This window comes from Vidua macroura, chromosome 2, assembly GCF_024509145.1.
Source record: "Vidua macroura isolate BioBank_ID:100142 chromosome 2, ASM2450914v1, whole genome shotgun sequence".
Taxonomy (NCBI): Eukaryota; Metazoa; Chordata; class Aves; order Passeriformes; family Viduidae; genus Vidua; species Vidua macroura.
Genome location: NC_071572.1, coordinates 23,316,909 through 23,331,504, shown reverse-complemented (window position 1 = coordinate 23,331,504; position 14,596 = coordinate 23,316,909). Strand labels below are relative to the sequence as shown.

At 35.3% G+C, this 14,596-nt stretch overlaps 1 protein-coding gene across 1 annotated transcript in view; it reads right to left on the bottom strand.

Annotated features, from left to right (window-relative positions):
* Window positions 1-14,596, bottom strand: part of PRKX (protein kinase cAMP-dependent X-linked catalytic subunit) — a 55,593-nt gene that overhangs the window by 29,719 nt on the left and 11,278 nt on the right. The window lies entirely within an intron of this gene.

Below are 14,596 nucleotides of genomic sequence, written 5' to 3'. Positions count from 1 at the left end.
CAGTAGGATAAGGAAGTGATGGGAAAAAATACATAAAATTTGCTGATCCTTCTGAAAATTAATACTTTTTTAGTATCTGCTTATAGTGCTCAGTGTTCTATCACTTGGAAACAGTAGCTGTCTGGCACCCCTTTTTTTTATATTTAATGTACGCCTTTTCTAACTCACTCTAAAGAATAAAGAAGGAAAATAAAAATGTATGCACTTTTAAATAATGTATCAGGCACTTCTCTATTCAATAGTCATTAAAGTTCCTTTTAAGTGCATTGCACTCAAGATAATCATATACAGCTAAACTGATTATCTCTTTTAGTTTGAAATCAAAGTTAAAATTGGCACATTTAGCCAGATTGCTATTTGTTGTGCATCACAGTTTAACACATTTGAAGATCAACACAAATTTCAGCTCATTGGGTGACTGCTTATTGTTTTTCTGCTTATTAAACAATGCCACGTAGGTTCCATTACAACAGTACACCTGATATTTTTAATCCCATTCTCAGACAGAACTATGTACCACTATAAAGGACACTTGGCATTCAAACCAATCACCTAACTTGTGAAAGGTCACTCTCTCCATAAAAGTCAAAAGCTTGTACTTCAGCTCCCTATCGTTCTTGCATTTGCACATACCCTAGGAAAGGCAGCACACAGACCTGTTACAGTATTATTAACTGGTTTGTTACTTGATTTCAGATTGTGTTGATCAGCTATGGCCAATTTATAGTAAAGACAATTTCCTAAGATGTGCAACAGGTACAGAGAAAGGAGTATGTATGTGAAAGGAAATAACATTTTTGAGATATAGGTAGGAGCAAGAAACCAACAAATGAACTTCTAAAATTGCGTTACTGGGGAGATGAGAAAAAAACAAGTGAATTTTTGCCTCTGGTAGCTTCAATTTATGTTTGAAGTACTTGTTTACTGTATGTGTATTCTCAGCTAAAATTTTTTATGTTATTCAACAGTTTTTCTTTCCAATCACTTAGAATTGTGTTTAAGACATAGCATTTACTAAAAAACACTAAAAGCTACTAACTCCAGCAATTCAGTTTTATGGAATTTGCAGCTCCACTACCAATACAGTTTTCAAAGCAGATTTTCAAGATAAAAGTTCTCATTACACAAACATATCAAGGATTATCATTGTCCAAGCACAAAAGATTCTATCAAAGCAGTTTTACATTCCCACCTATCCTAAGTTACAGTTCTTTATCCATGAAAACTATATATAGCTCTCAGAAAAAGAATGCTGTTATAGCAAAGTAAACCATCAGGTTACCCTGGAAAATTTATCATGCAATGAAATCTTTTAACAGTGTAGTCACATTACATGACTATACCTGCAAACAACTTTATTTCCTCAGGGATAGGCTTCTGCAGTAAAAAAAACCCAAATAAATAACATAAAAACTCAACAGACACCAAAAAAAGGCCCAAAAGCTTCCAAGCAGAGACATCTGTTCAAGCTCCTTTAAATACTGATTACTTACACTGCATGCACAGACAAAAAAATTAACTTGGTTATTTCTGAATTAGGAGCTGAAATTTAAATTCTGAGTAAAAACATTGTGAAGAATAACAATAGTCATATGGCACACTAAAACTAGAAACCATCTTTCATTTTTGAGACTTCCAAATGCGAACTCAGGGAAATTAACAATACTAACCCCATAAGCAAATGTGGTTTTACATGCATTTTGATACTGGTACAAACAAAGTGCTTCCACAGACATATCCAACAGGAAAGTCAAAAGTGAACACATATCTAATTGTTCCTAGATCTCTAGTGATTACATGCTTCAGGACTTGTTCTACTTGTTTAAGAAATTTTTATTCTAGAATACTTTACTTTTCCTTATGCTATTAGTTTATCTTTGCAAACCACTGGTCAGAAATAACAACAATAATAACAGAAATCACAAGTTCTACCTAATTTCAAAGAAGAACCTGTCAGGGACTTACTTAGTAATAGTTTTAACTTTGGAAACACTTCCTCCGTAAAAACATCTCTGCCAGGAACAGCAAAGCCTGGCAGGCTATTCCAGAATAGTGGCAAGGCCCTAATCTACAAAGCCTCTGGGAAAACCAGACGACCACACAGACAGGCGAGAACAGAGAACCACCCTAACCAGTTTTATTGCTGAACTGATCCCAGGCTATTTTCAAACATCTTTAGCACACTTGCAAGCAACTATGAAAATCAAGACAATACAGACCGAGAAGCCATCTAACACTTGTTTTCAGATATCTCCTCTCAAAATATGCATCTTCTCTCCATCAGGTCTTCTCAGAAAGTCCATTAGGCCTGCATTAGCTGGCAGTACCCACACACCCACCACTCTTCCATGGGACTAACTGCTATGTCTTTTTCTTGTTTTGTTTTATGCTTAGCTAGTCTTCAAATAACCAGATAAAATTTGCATAAATAAACTACTGCAATTAAAAATCTCACTTCAAATTTGCTCATGCTTTTAGGCATTTCTGCTAATATTCCGTAAGTGTTCTTCCTTGCAATTGATAGGGAAGAGGGAGAAACAGGATGATAGTCAAAGTAGGAGGCTGCAACAAGATTGTTGTGGTTGTTTAGCACAGTCAAGTAAATCTGTTTTATAAGAATAGGTTGCTGTGTTTGACTAGATGGCAATTCTGCCCCTCAGATTCATAAAAAGAAAACTAAAAACCTGAAGCAGTAAGTGGCACTGAGCAAGACAAAGGCCCAGCTCCATATATCTGAGGGAAGATTTTTGGCAGCAAAACAGGCAGTGTTATTAGTCTTCCATCAAAGCACTACTCGAGGTGAGGAGATACCTAACTCATGGAACAATTTCTGTTAATCCCTATGAAAGAACTGTTCAACTTTTCCCCCCGATCACCTGACAGTTCTGTGTTCAACTTCAACTGAAGTTGACCTTTTGTGACAGATAAGTAAACATTCCTTATGATTACCTTAAAATTGAAATACCCTATACTTCTCTGTAAGAATTAAGGGAAACCGTGTTTACAGATCTGCACTTTAGTCTACTCATATTTATTTCATATTTGGCTCAAACCAAGAGAACTCGAGGTAACTGCACCATTCTGGATTAACCCTAGGATCTACCAAGTACTATCCTGTTGAAGGAAGAGCAGTGGCTTCATACACTCCCTACATATATCCCTGTTTAATTTAGTACATGCTACCAGAGTTTCAGAGCAAAACAAAGCACCTACATGATAAGACCATACCTCAAGAAAACAGCTGTTCTTACACCAAGTCTGAAGGCAGAGTTGTAGTTTATTTGAACAGGCCCCTTCTCCCTGCCAAGGCATATGGTAAGTGAAGGTCTCTGGCCACCACTAACAACAGCAAGAAGAGTGCCTGTACTGTCTGCAACACAGTTCAGGATTTTCAGGACTAAATGGGCAAGCAGACTAATTTTGTAAACGCAGGTGAACCTGGTGGGAAGAAATGATGATGTCTGACTTCAGTTCGGAAGGCTGAATAATTTCTTTATTATAACTATACTATAATACATGAATATACTATTTAAAGGAGATACTAAAACTACAAACCTACTTTCTCTAACTAACTCAAAACCTGTGACACTCTTCTCAAGAGTCCAGACACAGGTGGATTTGATTGGCCATCAGGCCAAACAATCCTCACCAGGATCATCACCCCAGGTAAACAATTCTCCATACACATTCCACATGAGAAAAACAAGGAGCAGAAATAGAAATTGTATTCTCTTTCTTTCCTTTGTACTGCTCTATGAAAAATCCTGAAAGAAAGAAGAATGTCCCTGCAACAAGAATAAAATATGCAAAATGCTAACCACTAATCCAGTATAATCTGTTTACAACAGAAACAATAAAATTCTTGGATTCCATTGCAAATTTTATGTGGGTGCAGTGCTTGAAAGAATGCCTGCAATCTTCTCCATTAGCTAACCTTCTCATGTTAAACACAAAAAATGAGGACAAAAACTGCAAAGGACCAACTCGGCCTATGTATCAAACATAAGTAGTCTTCAGTCTTACAAAACAAGATTTTGGATTCCCTAATACCATTCAAAAACACCACAGCCAGTTTCCATTTTGTTCTCTTTGAAGCCCAGCAGAAAAGAATAAAGAATGTGGGAACATTTCTGATGCAATTTCAGATACTTTTGATGCTAGGTAAACCAATCCTGCAACTTTTGATCAGCTAAAACAATTTAGTGAGTAGTCATGTAGTGACTATTTTGCTGTTGATGTAGATGACTAATGCTTAGATTGCCTATTTATTTGCTCCCATTAATTAGACCCATCTGTTTCAGCTTCCCATCCTTTTAATCCCCAGCTCTTTCTTAAAACCAAGTTTGCCTTGCTCAGATAGATACCATCTGTTTTAATGAAGAATAAACTAGGTCATGTGAGCTCTGTGACCCTGGGGGCTGCTTTCTGACTCCCAGAAGCATTGGCCCCGACTTCAACAGATGCCTAGAAAAATCATCAGATGCATTCACTTTTATTTACAGTTAAAAGAAACATTTCCTACTGTGACACAGTCTTTACTGATAGCCACAAGCACAACAGACTTTATTCTGTTAAATATCAGAGATTAACTAAGTGATATGTATCAGACTGCAAACTAACTACTGAATGTCAAATTTTGTCTGCCATTTAATCGCTGTCTTATTTTGGGATGGAACTTCAACAGCCTAGACTTGGAAATGGGGGTGTCAATAATTCTTGACAAAGAATTGGCAGAAACCAGCCTGCCTAAACAGACTGGTAATCATAACATTAACACATGGGAGAATGATTTTGGGAAACCACAAGGCACAAACAACTGTGGGCTTTTACAACAAGATGTGGTTGGCACACGAATAGGGCAACTCAAAATGAGGATGATGATTTTGGACATCATGGTAGGGAAGTTTAGATTTTCATTAATATGTCAACCCATAAACCAATGTCACTGAAAATGCCAAATTCAGTGTCTTCACTATTCTGCAAGCCAGCTGTGGATCCTTCACTATAAGTCTTAGATCACTGCTTTTCTAGATCTGCATTTCTCTAGAGGGTTCAGATCTAACACTGAAAAACATATCAGAGAAATAACAAGAAGTTAGAGAAGGTTTTATAGGATGCCTTTTTTTGTCTAGAACTGCACATCTCATACTGCTGAATCAACAAAAGAAATGTCTCATCACAATTTTTGTGAAGCTTTTTTTGTATCCTTCAACAATATGCACTGAAATCAGAGACAGTCTGATTATGACCTTAATGGCACAGAAGACAGAGATGCATGTGTAGTGTTCACCGTGGACAGCCCTGCCAGAGGAGCTTGCTTCTATGATGCTTCTTATTCATCCATTGTGCTGTGATTCCATTTCCACCTAGCAGCCCTTGAAGAGCAAAAATGTCTTTCTACTTAGCAATAATGTGAGACAGTACACAGCAAGAACTATACCCATCACATTCTAGGCAAGATCATTGGATTACCTGTTCCACAAATTTTATTGGCACTGGCATACCACTGTTTTTCTTTTCTGTTTTGGATGATAGCCACAACCCTTAACAAATCAATTGAAAGCTCAGTATCATTAATTCTTTATCCCAGCTCAGTTGAGCTTAAAAAGAAAGTAGCAATGCATGTTCAAAGTACAGCCTACCTTTTGACTCAAAGGGGATGCTACAAAAAATTTCCAAAGATCCCAAAGACCTGGTAACTTTTAAGCTCCTTCTTACTCGGTATACAAGGAACCTGTAACAGCACACCACTAAAACCATTTAACCATCTGGAATTCAGTTTAGTCTCTTTTCAATTTCATACAAGTATGCCTGAGAATACCAAGAAGTTGTGTCAACAACTCTTGTTGTTGACCCACTCATTTAGATCTTACTGAACTACAATCCTTAAGAACTAAGGACATGGGAATCACCAGACTAATTAATACTCATCAGTCAAGTTTCTTGTTTTTCACATAGTTCAGAGACACATTTTTGATTTCCAGAAAGTGACAATCAACTGAACATCAATGATGCAAGTTTCTCTGTAATTTCAGGTTTTTGATTTTTTTTTTCCTTTTTTTTTTTTGCTCACAAATTCTCTCCACAAAAATATTGTAAATATCAGGGTGCCCTTAAGGAAAACATGCAGAATTCTCGAAAGTTTATTCTGACTCTTTATTCTTTCTTTTTAAATTTATTTTGAAATACTAGGGACCAATAAATAAATGAAACCAGAAAGTAACCAGATTGCTGGTTATGATAACCATAAATCCTCTCAATTTCTAAACAGGTTTTAGAATACTGGTTCTAAATGCATCTCCCTTCTCAAAACTTTTAATATCCACAATCTTCAGAACAATTCTCATAAAATTAGTATTTACCTACTCCGTTCTTCAATGGTATTTTTGCAGCTCTTTCTATAAAGTCTTCTACAACCTGCAATTCCTGACACTGACAAAAAAAAAAAAACAACATTGATAAAAAGAAAATAGATGAGTGGATGATACAGCTTTTCTTCCATAGTGAAACTAGGACATTGCAAAATCATTATTTCTACTACTTTTACCTATTTAAATATTACACTTGAAGTACAGATAGACCACAACTTCAAAACTGAAGGTTTTTTATAAAAACTGCTGAAATAGAAACCTCTAAAGATGAACTCCTTTTTCACCTAGAAACTATGTTTTATATTACTTGCTGAACTAAATTAAGGAGGCCTAGTCAAACAGCTTATTTTAAATGATACCAAACACTTGCTAGAAGTGAAGCTTATCAATCTGTATTACTGTAATTTTTAAAAAACTTGGCCTTCCATGTTTTAAAAGGCAAGTATATTTAAGCTAAGAATCATGTACATGTCTAGCTAGTAACACTTGCCAAGCTAAACAGTTGGAAGTATTAAATTCTCTCTTCCATCTGATGAGAATTTCAGGTAATTAAAGCATTATCAAAAAGTGACACATTTTAATAACTGGAGAAGAATCTGTAAATTGGAAATTATACATGAAAGATCTTTTCTGGAATTTACAGTTATAACATTTAAATTGCATTCACAGAATTGATTCTTTCAGGTAGGGAGAGGTTAAAATAAGCACATGAACAACTTCTTGGAACGTAAATATTAAAGGAAAGAATTTTTAACGTATTGGTTTCTTTCCTAATTATTTCTCAAACAACAAAAGCATGCAAACCCCACACTAGTTCTGTACATTAACTGCTGCCAAAAAATTCCCATCAAGTTTTGAGTAATTCAGGACTCTTCCTAAATAAATGTGTTCAAAGTGAATCTTTTCTAATGTTGTTAATTATCTTTAAGTGCTTAAACCCACTAGGAAACAGCTTCCTAAAAATTAAAACTAACACAAATGGATGTTTAGGACAGAAGTTACCATATTCAATTCAAGTGTGTTAAACTTCCAGTTACCACAAACAAAATGAGACACAAAATAACCCAGATTCCAGCAAAAAGAAGGAAAACCAACAAGATGAGTAAAGTACTATGCTAGATATCATAAAGCTTCAAATTTTAGTCTATAAGATTTGTCTTGATACTTTAAAAGAAGTAATAAGAAATGTTATGACAGAAACATTTTCCAGTACAATCCAAAGAAATGAATCCTGATCTCTCTTCAGATACTCTTTGATTTTGTGTCTGTGAATAGATGTGAGTTGTGAATACACAGCTCTTGCTTCCTGAGCTGGGATTAGTAGTACACTCAGTATCTTGAACTGGATGTCCCAGAAGCAGTATAAGCCAAAAGGCTTCTAATTTTCAATGAGGATGAATAACTTGCAGTTTACCTCTGGTACTACACAAAGAATCAATTCAAATAAATCATTAATACACCATTTTCCATGTATTCTGTTCAGTTAATGAAAAGTGTTTCTCAATGATTTTCTTTATCCCCTTCCAAAAAAGGTAAGTAGGAAAGGTAAGTAGGAAAAAAAAAAACTAAGCAGGGACATCTCATATTGGGGAAAAAAAAAAAAAAAAGCTCTGTTTCTAAGTTTCATTCTCATAATCAAATTTTTACCCACAAGGACAAGTAAAGCTCTCTCTCATCATTTATCAGCACTTAGATCTTCACCTTCAATTTCCCTGGTGACAGGAAGTATTTACAGAACTGTTTTGGCTGGTTGCTTTACTCAAATTCAGCATCAAGAAATTTAGTTGGTTCTCCACAAAAAAAAAAAAAAAAAAAAAAAAAAAAAAAAACACCAAAACACCACACACCTTGCAAAATAAAATAAAAGAACCAAAGCTAAATAAATTGCCATGCCACAGCAATAACAACTTTTAGCAGGCTGAAATCCTTTTCAGGTAACTAGGTATTTTCAACTAAAAGACAAAGCCATTAAGGTCTTCCAAGTTTAAAACAGCGCCTCTGCAGAAGCTTTATGATTCTTCAAGTATTTGAAATATTGTTCCAGTATCTTTTGCTCTTTCAGTTGCTACAGCTGAACTTATGAGGTCGCATATATTACCATCAAACAATTATACACATCATCATTGTAAGCTCACAGTTACACCCAAAGAAAAAAAGAAAAACTCAAAACAAAACTGGCCAGCCAAACAACTACAAAACCTGGCTCAAAACTCACATTTTCATGCCAGAAAAAGAAATAAAAATAAAGTTTTGATGACTAAGAAGCAAACACCAATGTAATAATCCATAAAGGACTTAGAAGCACTTAGTTCCAAAGAAGTTCACACTATATAGAGTCTAATAAAAATCAAATCCATGCAACATCACAGATCAAAACTTTAACAGCAGCCCCCTCTGAACTAGGTAAGTTTAAACAGGGGTACTTAGTATCTGATTAGCAACTTTTCTTTTCAACCCAGAAATATTTGTCTCTACATACTTGTATGATTTTACACAATCATCATCTTTTAGTTTGTCCTGAAACTCAGCTTTTCCTAAACAGTTACTTGCTGCAAGTCAGTCCCATGTTAATGCAAAGAAAGCATGAGCTTAATACCCTTGTTAGTGTTAAAAAGCAAACAATAAAGTCTTGTGAAGTACAAAGGTTTATTATTGCTGACCCAAGGTAATAAAAGCCACATTGTTTGTACTTGACCGATTTCCTCCTTCACCAGTGCTAGATAGACTCCTTTGAGGGACTAGTACCTCTTATAATACATTCCTTTAAATTACATTTCACTTCCATCTTCACTGAAAGCAGTGCTAAATCAGACACAAACCAAGAGGAGGTATTCCACACAGTGCACAAAAAGTGTATTTTTAAACACTTTTCAAACAGATTGTCTATTTATTACTTAATATGTACTACAATGATTGTAAAGTATACGACTGAAATTATGTTGAAGAGCTTCTAGTTGAAGACAGGTGAGACTTACATTTAAGACTCAGGATTTTTTAGTTGTCTCATGTGTTTCAGGAAATGTGTAAATAGTCAACTAACAGAAAGTCAACTAAAAGAAAATTCCAGGATTACTTATTCCCTGCTATTTTCTGTTACCACACAATTAAACACAGAACTCCTTAGTCCAGTCACTTTCATTTTAAAATTTTAAACTGACCTAGAGCTAACTCAGGATATGGAAAAACAAAACAAACAAAACCTCTGGACATTCCCACAGAAGAAAAAGCCTGACCATTCAGTAGTAGTTAAAGACCTCAATGCATCAGAAAGTTCAGTCTTCACATTATATCTTAAAACATTAGGACTGGTATTTTTGAAAACTGGAGTAAAACTTCCACTTTCAAAGACAGAATACCACAAAGCACCACCTCAAAATAGCTCATACTATCTTCTTTATGGTTGGATATTAAAAGACACAGTAAGTGTATGCTTTGAAAGAAATACCATTTTTCTTGGCCTGTTCCAATTTATAGTAGAAACTTATAAAAACTCATTGTACAATACAAAAAAAAAGAAAGTAGCAAAATTGCAGGCTAAGAATGTGCAAGCTGTTATAATACCTCAAACACAAGGTGAGAGATACAATTTTTCCCATCTTTTAGGCAAATAATCAACAGTCTCCGCAGACACCCTGAGCCAGAATGTCTTCACTTACTGCACAGCTTAACTTTGGACTAGCCAAGAGGAATTCCCTGCAATTTATCAGAGGAGAAAAACAGCATTTCTGTATTCAATAGAGTGGTTTTACACATCTAACTTATGAACACAGAATTACTTATTTCCCTCTGTTGACTCTAAACACATAGGCTTGATATCTGTTGACAGTGCATAGTCTACATTCAGACAGAAGAGACTACCTCAAAGTTACATGGCTTGATAAGTGCATGACACTTATGACATAGGAACTACTGAAACAGAATATGCTAATCTGTGTAAGAAAGCATATAAATTTGCAAGGCTTGAAAAAGAATTGTTGGCAACTCACTGAATTCTTCAGGCTCCATGTCACAAAATCTATGCCCAATTATGTCCCAGCTGAGACAGCCATGATCCATGGAGTATCATCATGCCACTTCAAAAGGCTTCAACCCATACAGAGTAACACCATACCACATCAGAAGGTACACCTATCCTTCTTGTTCTTTAGCCCAGCCTTTTATACCCCTCATGTTTATCCATTGCACCTCTGTGCCCTCTGTTCCCTTTGGTGATTGGCTAGTGCACCTGGGCACTCCATGTCTCATTACCTTCAATACTGCTCACCTGCTTTTCACAGCTGTAGCCCACTGGGGACGAGGCTCTGGTGCAGCCCCACTCCCAATTATCACAAACTGTGTGCCTACAAATGATAGTTATGCTGCTTTATAATCTTCAACACTGTTACCTAACTTACTGATCCAGTGTCACAAATGCGGTATTAACAATGACAGTTCATTCATCTGGCATTTTTTTCATAATATTGATATAGTTTAATATTGCACACAGGAAAGGATATTGTGTGTACAAATAATCATGATTCAAACCACATCTGATTTACAAGCTTGAATTTATCTCTATAGTCTGTAATTTTACATATGTTTTTCAAGTTTATATAGCACAATAGTCTTAGAAGATATTTAAAACATTACTCTCACACTTGAGCTATTATGCTGACAGAGAAAAATATTTCTGATATAACTATGACCTTTTCTAAAACATCTATTTATTTTGATCTTTGTTTTGAATGGATTGTAGTGAGTACTAGAGATTTTATTATAATATGTGCAAATGACTCGGCATTGTAACCACAGGAAAAGGAAAGCCTTTCCAAAACACTCGAATAATTCCTTTGCATCTACAAGTTACGAACAGTTGCAGTACCACCACAACACTGCATTCTATCTTCTGCAAATGAAATTTTACAAAACAAAACCAAACTACAAGCACACAAGTATTTTCTCCTGAAACACTATCTAAATCTGGAACAAGCACTGCAAATATATTTGTATTTGGTTAAAGGTTAATACACTAAGAATTCATGAGTGGAAAAAAGTATTCCTCAAAGAGAAGGCTTTGTTTATATTCAGAAGGCAGTATCAACTGATATTCCTATGAGACTACACAATAACAATACCTTAGGTATCTAGAATTTACTTCATGTGTTCCATTACCTTTCCAAATTCTCACATAGTATACCTTACAAAAATTAGTGTAACTCTGTACAAGATAAGATGATGAAATCACCGTTGTTTGGCACTAGAATGAATATCACCATAATCTCCACATAAAGAGCTATTATCCAAGAAAGAGGAAGTAAGTCTAGAATATCCAAATAAAAGTTGTATTTGATATGGAACTGGAACAAAAGCCCTAACAAAATATTAAGTTTCAAAATCCCAGTCTCCAAATTGCATTCTCAAATATCAATTAAATATACTGGAAAAAAATCTTGATAGTACCCAAGAATTACATTACTAATGGAATTAAATACTGAAAATATCACTCGTATTAATACCTAATGTTACTGAAGACATGCCAATGGCAATTTAACATTTAAATACTCTATCAGAAAAGGACCATGGTCTGAATTTTTCATGTTATTCAGGATTGTATGAACCAGTCACTGTTTATTTCTCTAGAATGCAGAAAAATAAGGCTAAACTTAAATTCTGTTCTAACTTCTTATCAGCCAACTATATGACTGAAACATAGAATGGATACAGTAGTTTTTTTTCTATTTTTACTATGCAGTTCCTTAATAGGAAAGAAAAGTCATTTTATCAATCTCCCACAGTTTCATCTTCCCCTGAGTTTTATGCACATTTCCGTTCCTTCCCATATCAAAACTGGGATCCAGTCTCTCTCCGTTACTATATCTCTCAATATCATGCTCAAGGAACCCATTCCAATCAACAAATAAGACTAAATAGAACACTGTACATAACTGACATTTTTAAATGGACCAGGATGAAAACACTTGAGAATTTATTTAAAAGTACACTGAAACAAGCTACAAGTAAATTCCTTTCACAAAACAACCTTGAATTTCCAAACAACTCTTAAGAAATTAACTCTGCAAGAAAAGAGAAATCAACTCAATATTAGAGTAAGTTTCAGAGGCTATGGCATATATTTTAACAGTATCATTCATTTTGCAACAATAAGGAAAGATTTTTTTTTGCTGACAACATGATGGCATTTCTGTGTTGACACTGTTTCTATAACATCTTTCATTTTTCTTTAAGTATAACATCATCCAATATTTATTCTTTTAAAAAATTGTTTTTAAAAATTGTTTTAAACACAAGTTTGCAAATTTCATACATCTGAAGAGACAGGTGGAAAGATGCAGTATATCACGAACAGGCAAGGATAGAAGTGAACTCCCAAAACAATACTTTTTTTTCCGTGCAAAAGGAAGATTGACAGACAAGATTACAGAATAAATCTCATTTGCAATGACTGAACAAATATACTTAAAGAGTAAATATATGTGCATAATACAGAATTTATCGGATTTGAAATTATTAACAAGAAATGCATGCTTGCAGCCCAGAAGGCCTGCCACATCCTGGGCTGCATCACAAGCAGTGTGGGTGAGCAGGTCAAGGGAGGGGATTCTGCCCCTCTAGTCTGCTCTGGTAACACCCCACTTGAGTAGTATACCCAGGTCTGAGGTTCTCAGCACAAGACAGACACAGACCTGTTAGAATGGGTCCAAAGGAGGAACACAAAGGTCATGAAAGTGCTGGAGCACCTCTCCTGTGAAGACAGGCTGAGAGAGCTGGGTTGCTCAGCCTGGAGAAAGCAAGCATCAGGGGAGACCTTATTGAGACTTTTGGGCAGTTAAAGAGGGCTTAAAAAAACCAAAATAAAGCACTACTTTTTACATGGGCAGATAGTGACAGGACAAGGGGGAATGGCTTCAACCTGAAAGAGGGTATGTTTAGGCCAGATGTTAAATTAGATTACCCAGGCTGCCCAGAGAAATTCTAGATGCCTCATCCCTGGAAGTGTTTGAGGCCAGCTTGGATGGGGCTTTCAGCAGCCTAGTGGAAGGTGTCCTTGCCTAGAGCAGAGAGGTTGGAACCAGATGGTCTTTAAGGTCCCTTTTAACCATTTCAAAGCATTCTCTGATTTTATGACTACTCAAATCTTGAAAATAAAACCAAGTTCACTTTTTCATAAGAATGAACATTCCTCTCAGATTTTCTGCTATTTCACTCTGTTATTTCACTCTTCATCCCATGTATGTCTTCATCATACATCAAATTTCTCATGTAAGTAACAGAGGTTTACACATGCACCGATTTACAAAAACTCAGGTAAATTTATTCTGTTGTTTACTGCTATAGTTGCTTCTTAGTTCTACTCTATACACTTCTCTCACCCCATACAACCGCAGAATTACCTGCACCTTGTCTGATACACTTAAAAACAAGACCACAGTCAGTAGTAAAGGAAGTAATGAATAGCAAATTAAACACTATTTTGATAGGATAGATTAAATTACAGATAATTGAATTAATGAGTTATAGTTCACATGACAAGAGTACTTAATGTGCCCTTTGTAGACCCTGTTTCTCCAAAATTAAAACATCATTGCTGAGGGTCACTCACTATTATAGCTGACACAGCACACAGCTCAACAGAAATATATTTTGACTTGTTTTGAATTTAAAGAACAAACAGTTCAATATAATTTATAATTCAGAATCTACATTTAAGGAAAGAAGCTCAAGGCTGCTAAAATTAGAAGGCAGGGACAGATTTAATATCAGAAATAAACACAAAACCAATCTATCTGGGCCTGCTCATATTTAAATCAGTTGTAAATGAAAGCTACTGGTAATCTGATGGTTATGATATTATCCATTAACACTTTTTACAAAAAGTTGAAGCATGTAAGTTTTTAGTAGCAAAGCCAAAAGGTGTATTTCTTCCCCGAAGACAGATGAAATAGCCAAACAAGAAAAATTAGCAGGCACATTAGGTATTTACTGTTATTGAAGCTTGTTTCAGATTCAGATGCTTGCAGATCACCTAGGAACAAGTAATAGTCTCAGAAGATAAGACAGACTGATGAAATTTTTGTGTCATATATATGAGGTCCTCATACATCACTAATGGAAGAAGAAACTAGCACTGCACTATATAAAATACACCTCCTCGCAAAGTACCAGAAGAAAGCTCTGCCAATGACTAATAAAATTTCATACTTCTTGACATAAAAACGAAATGTTAT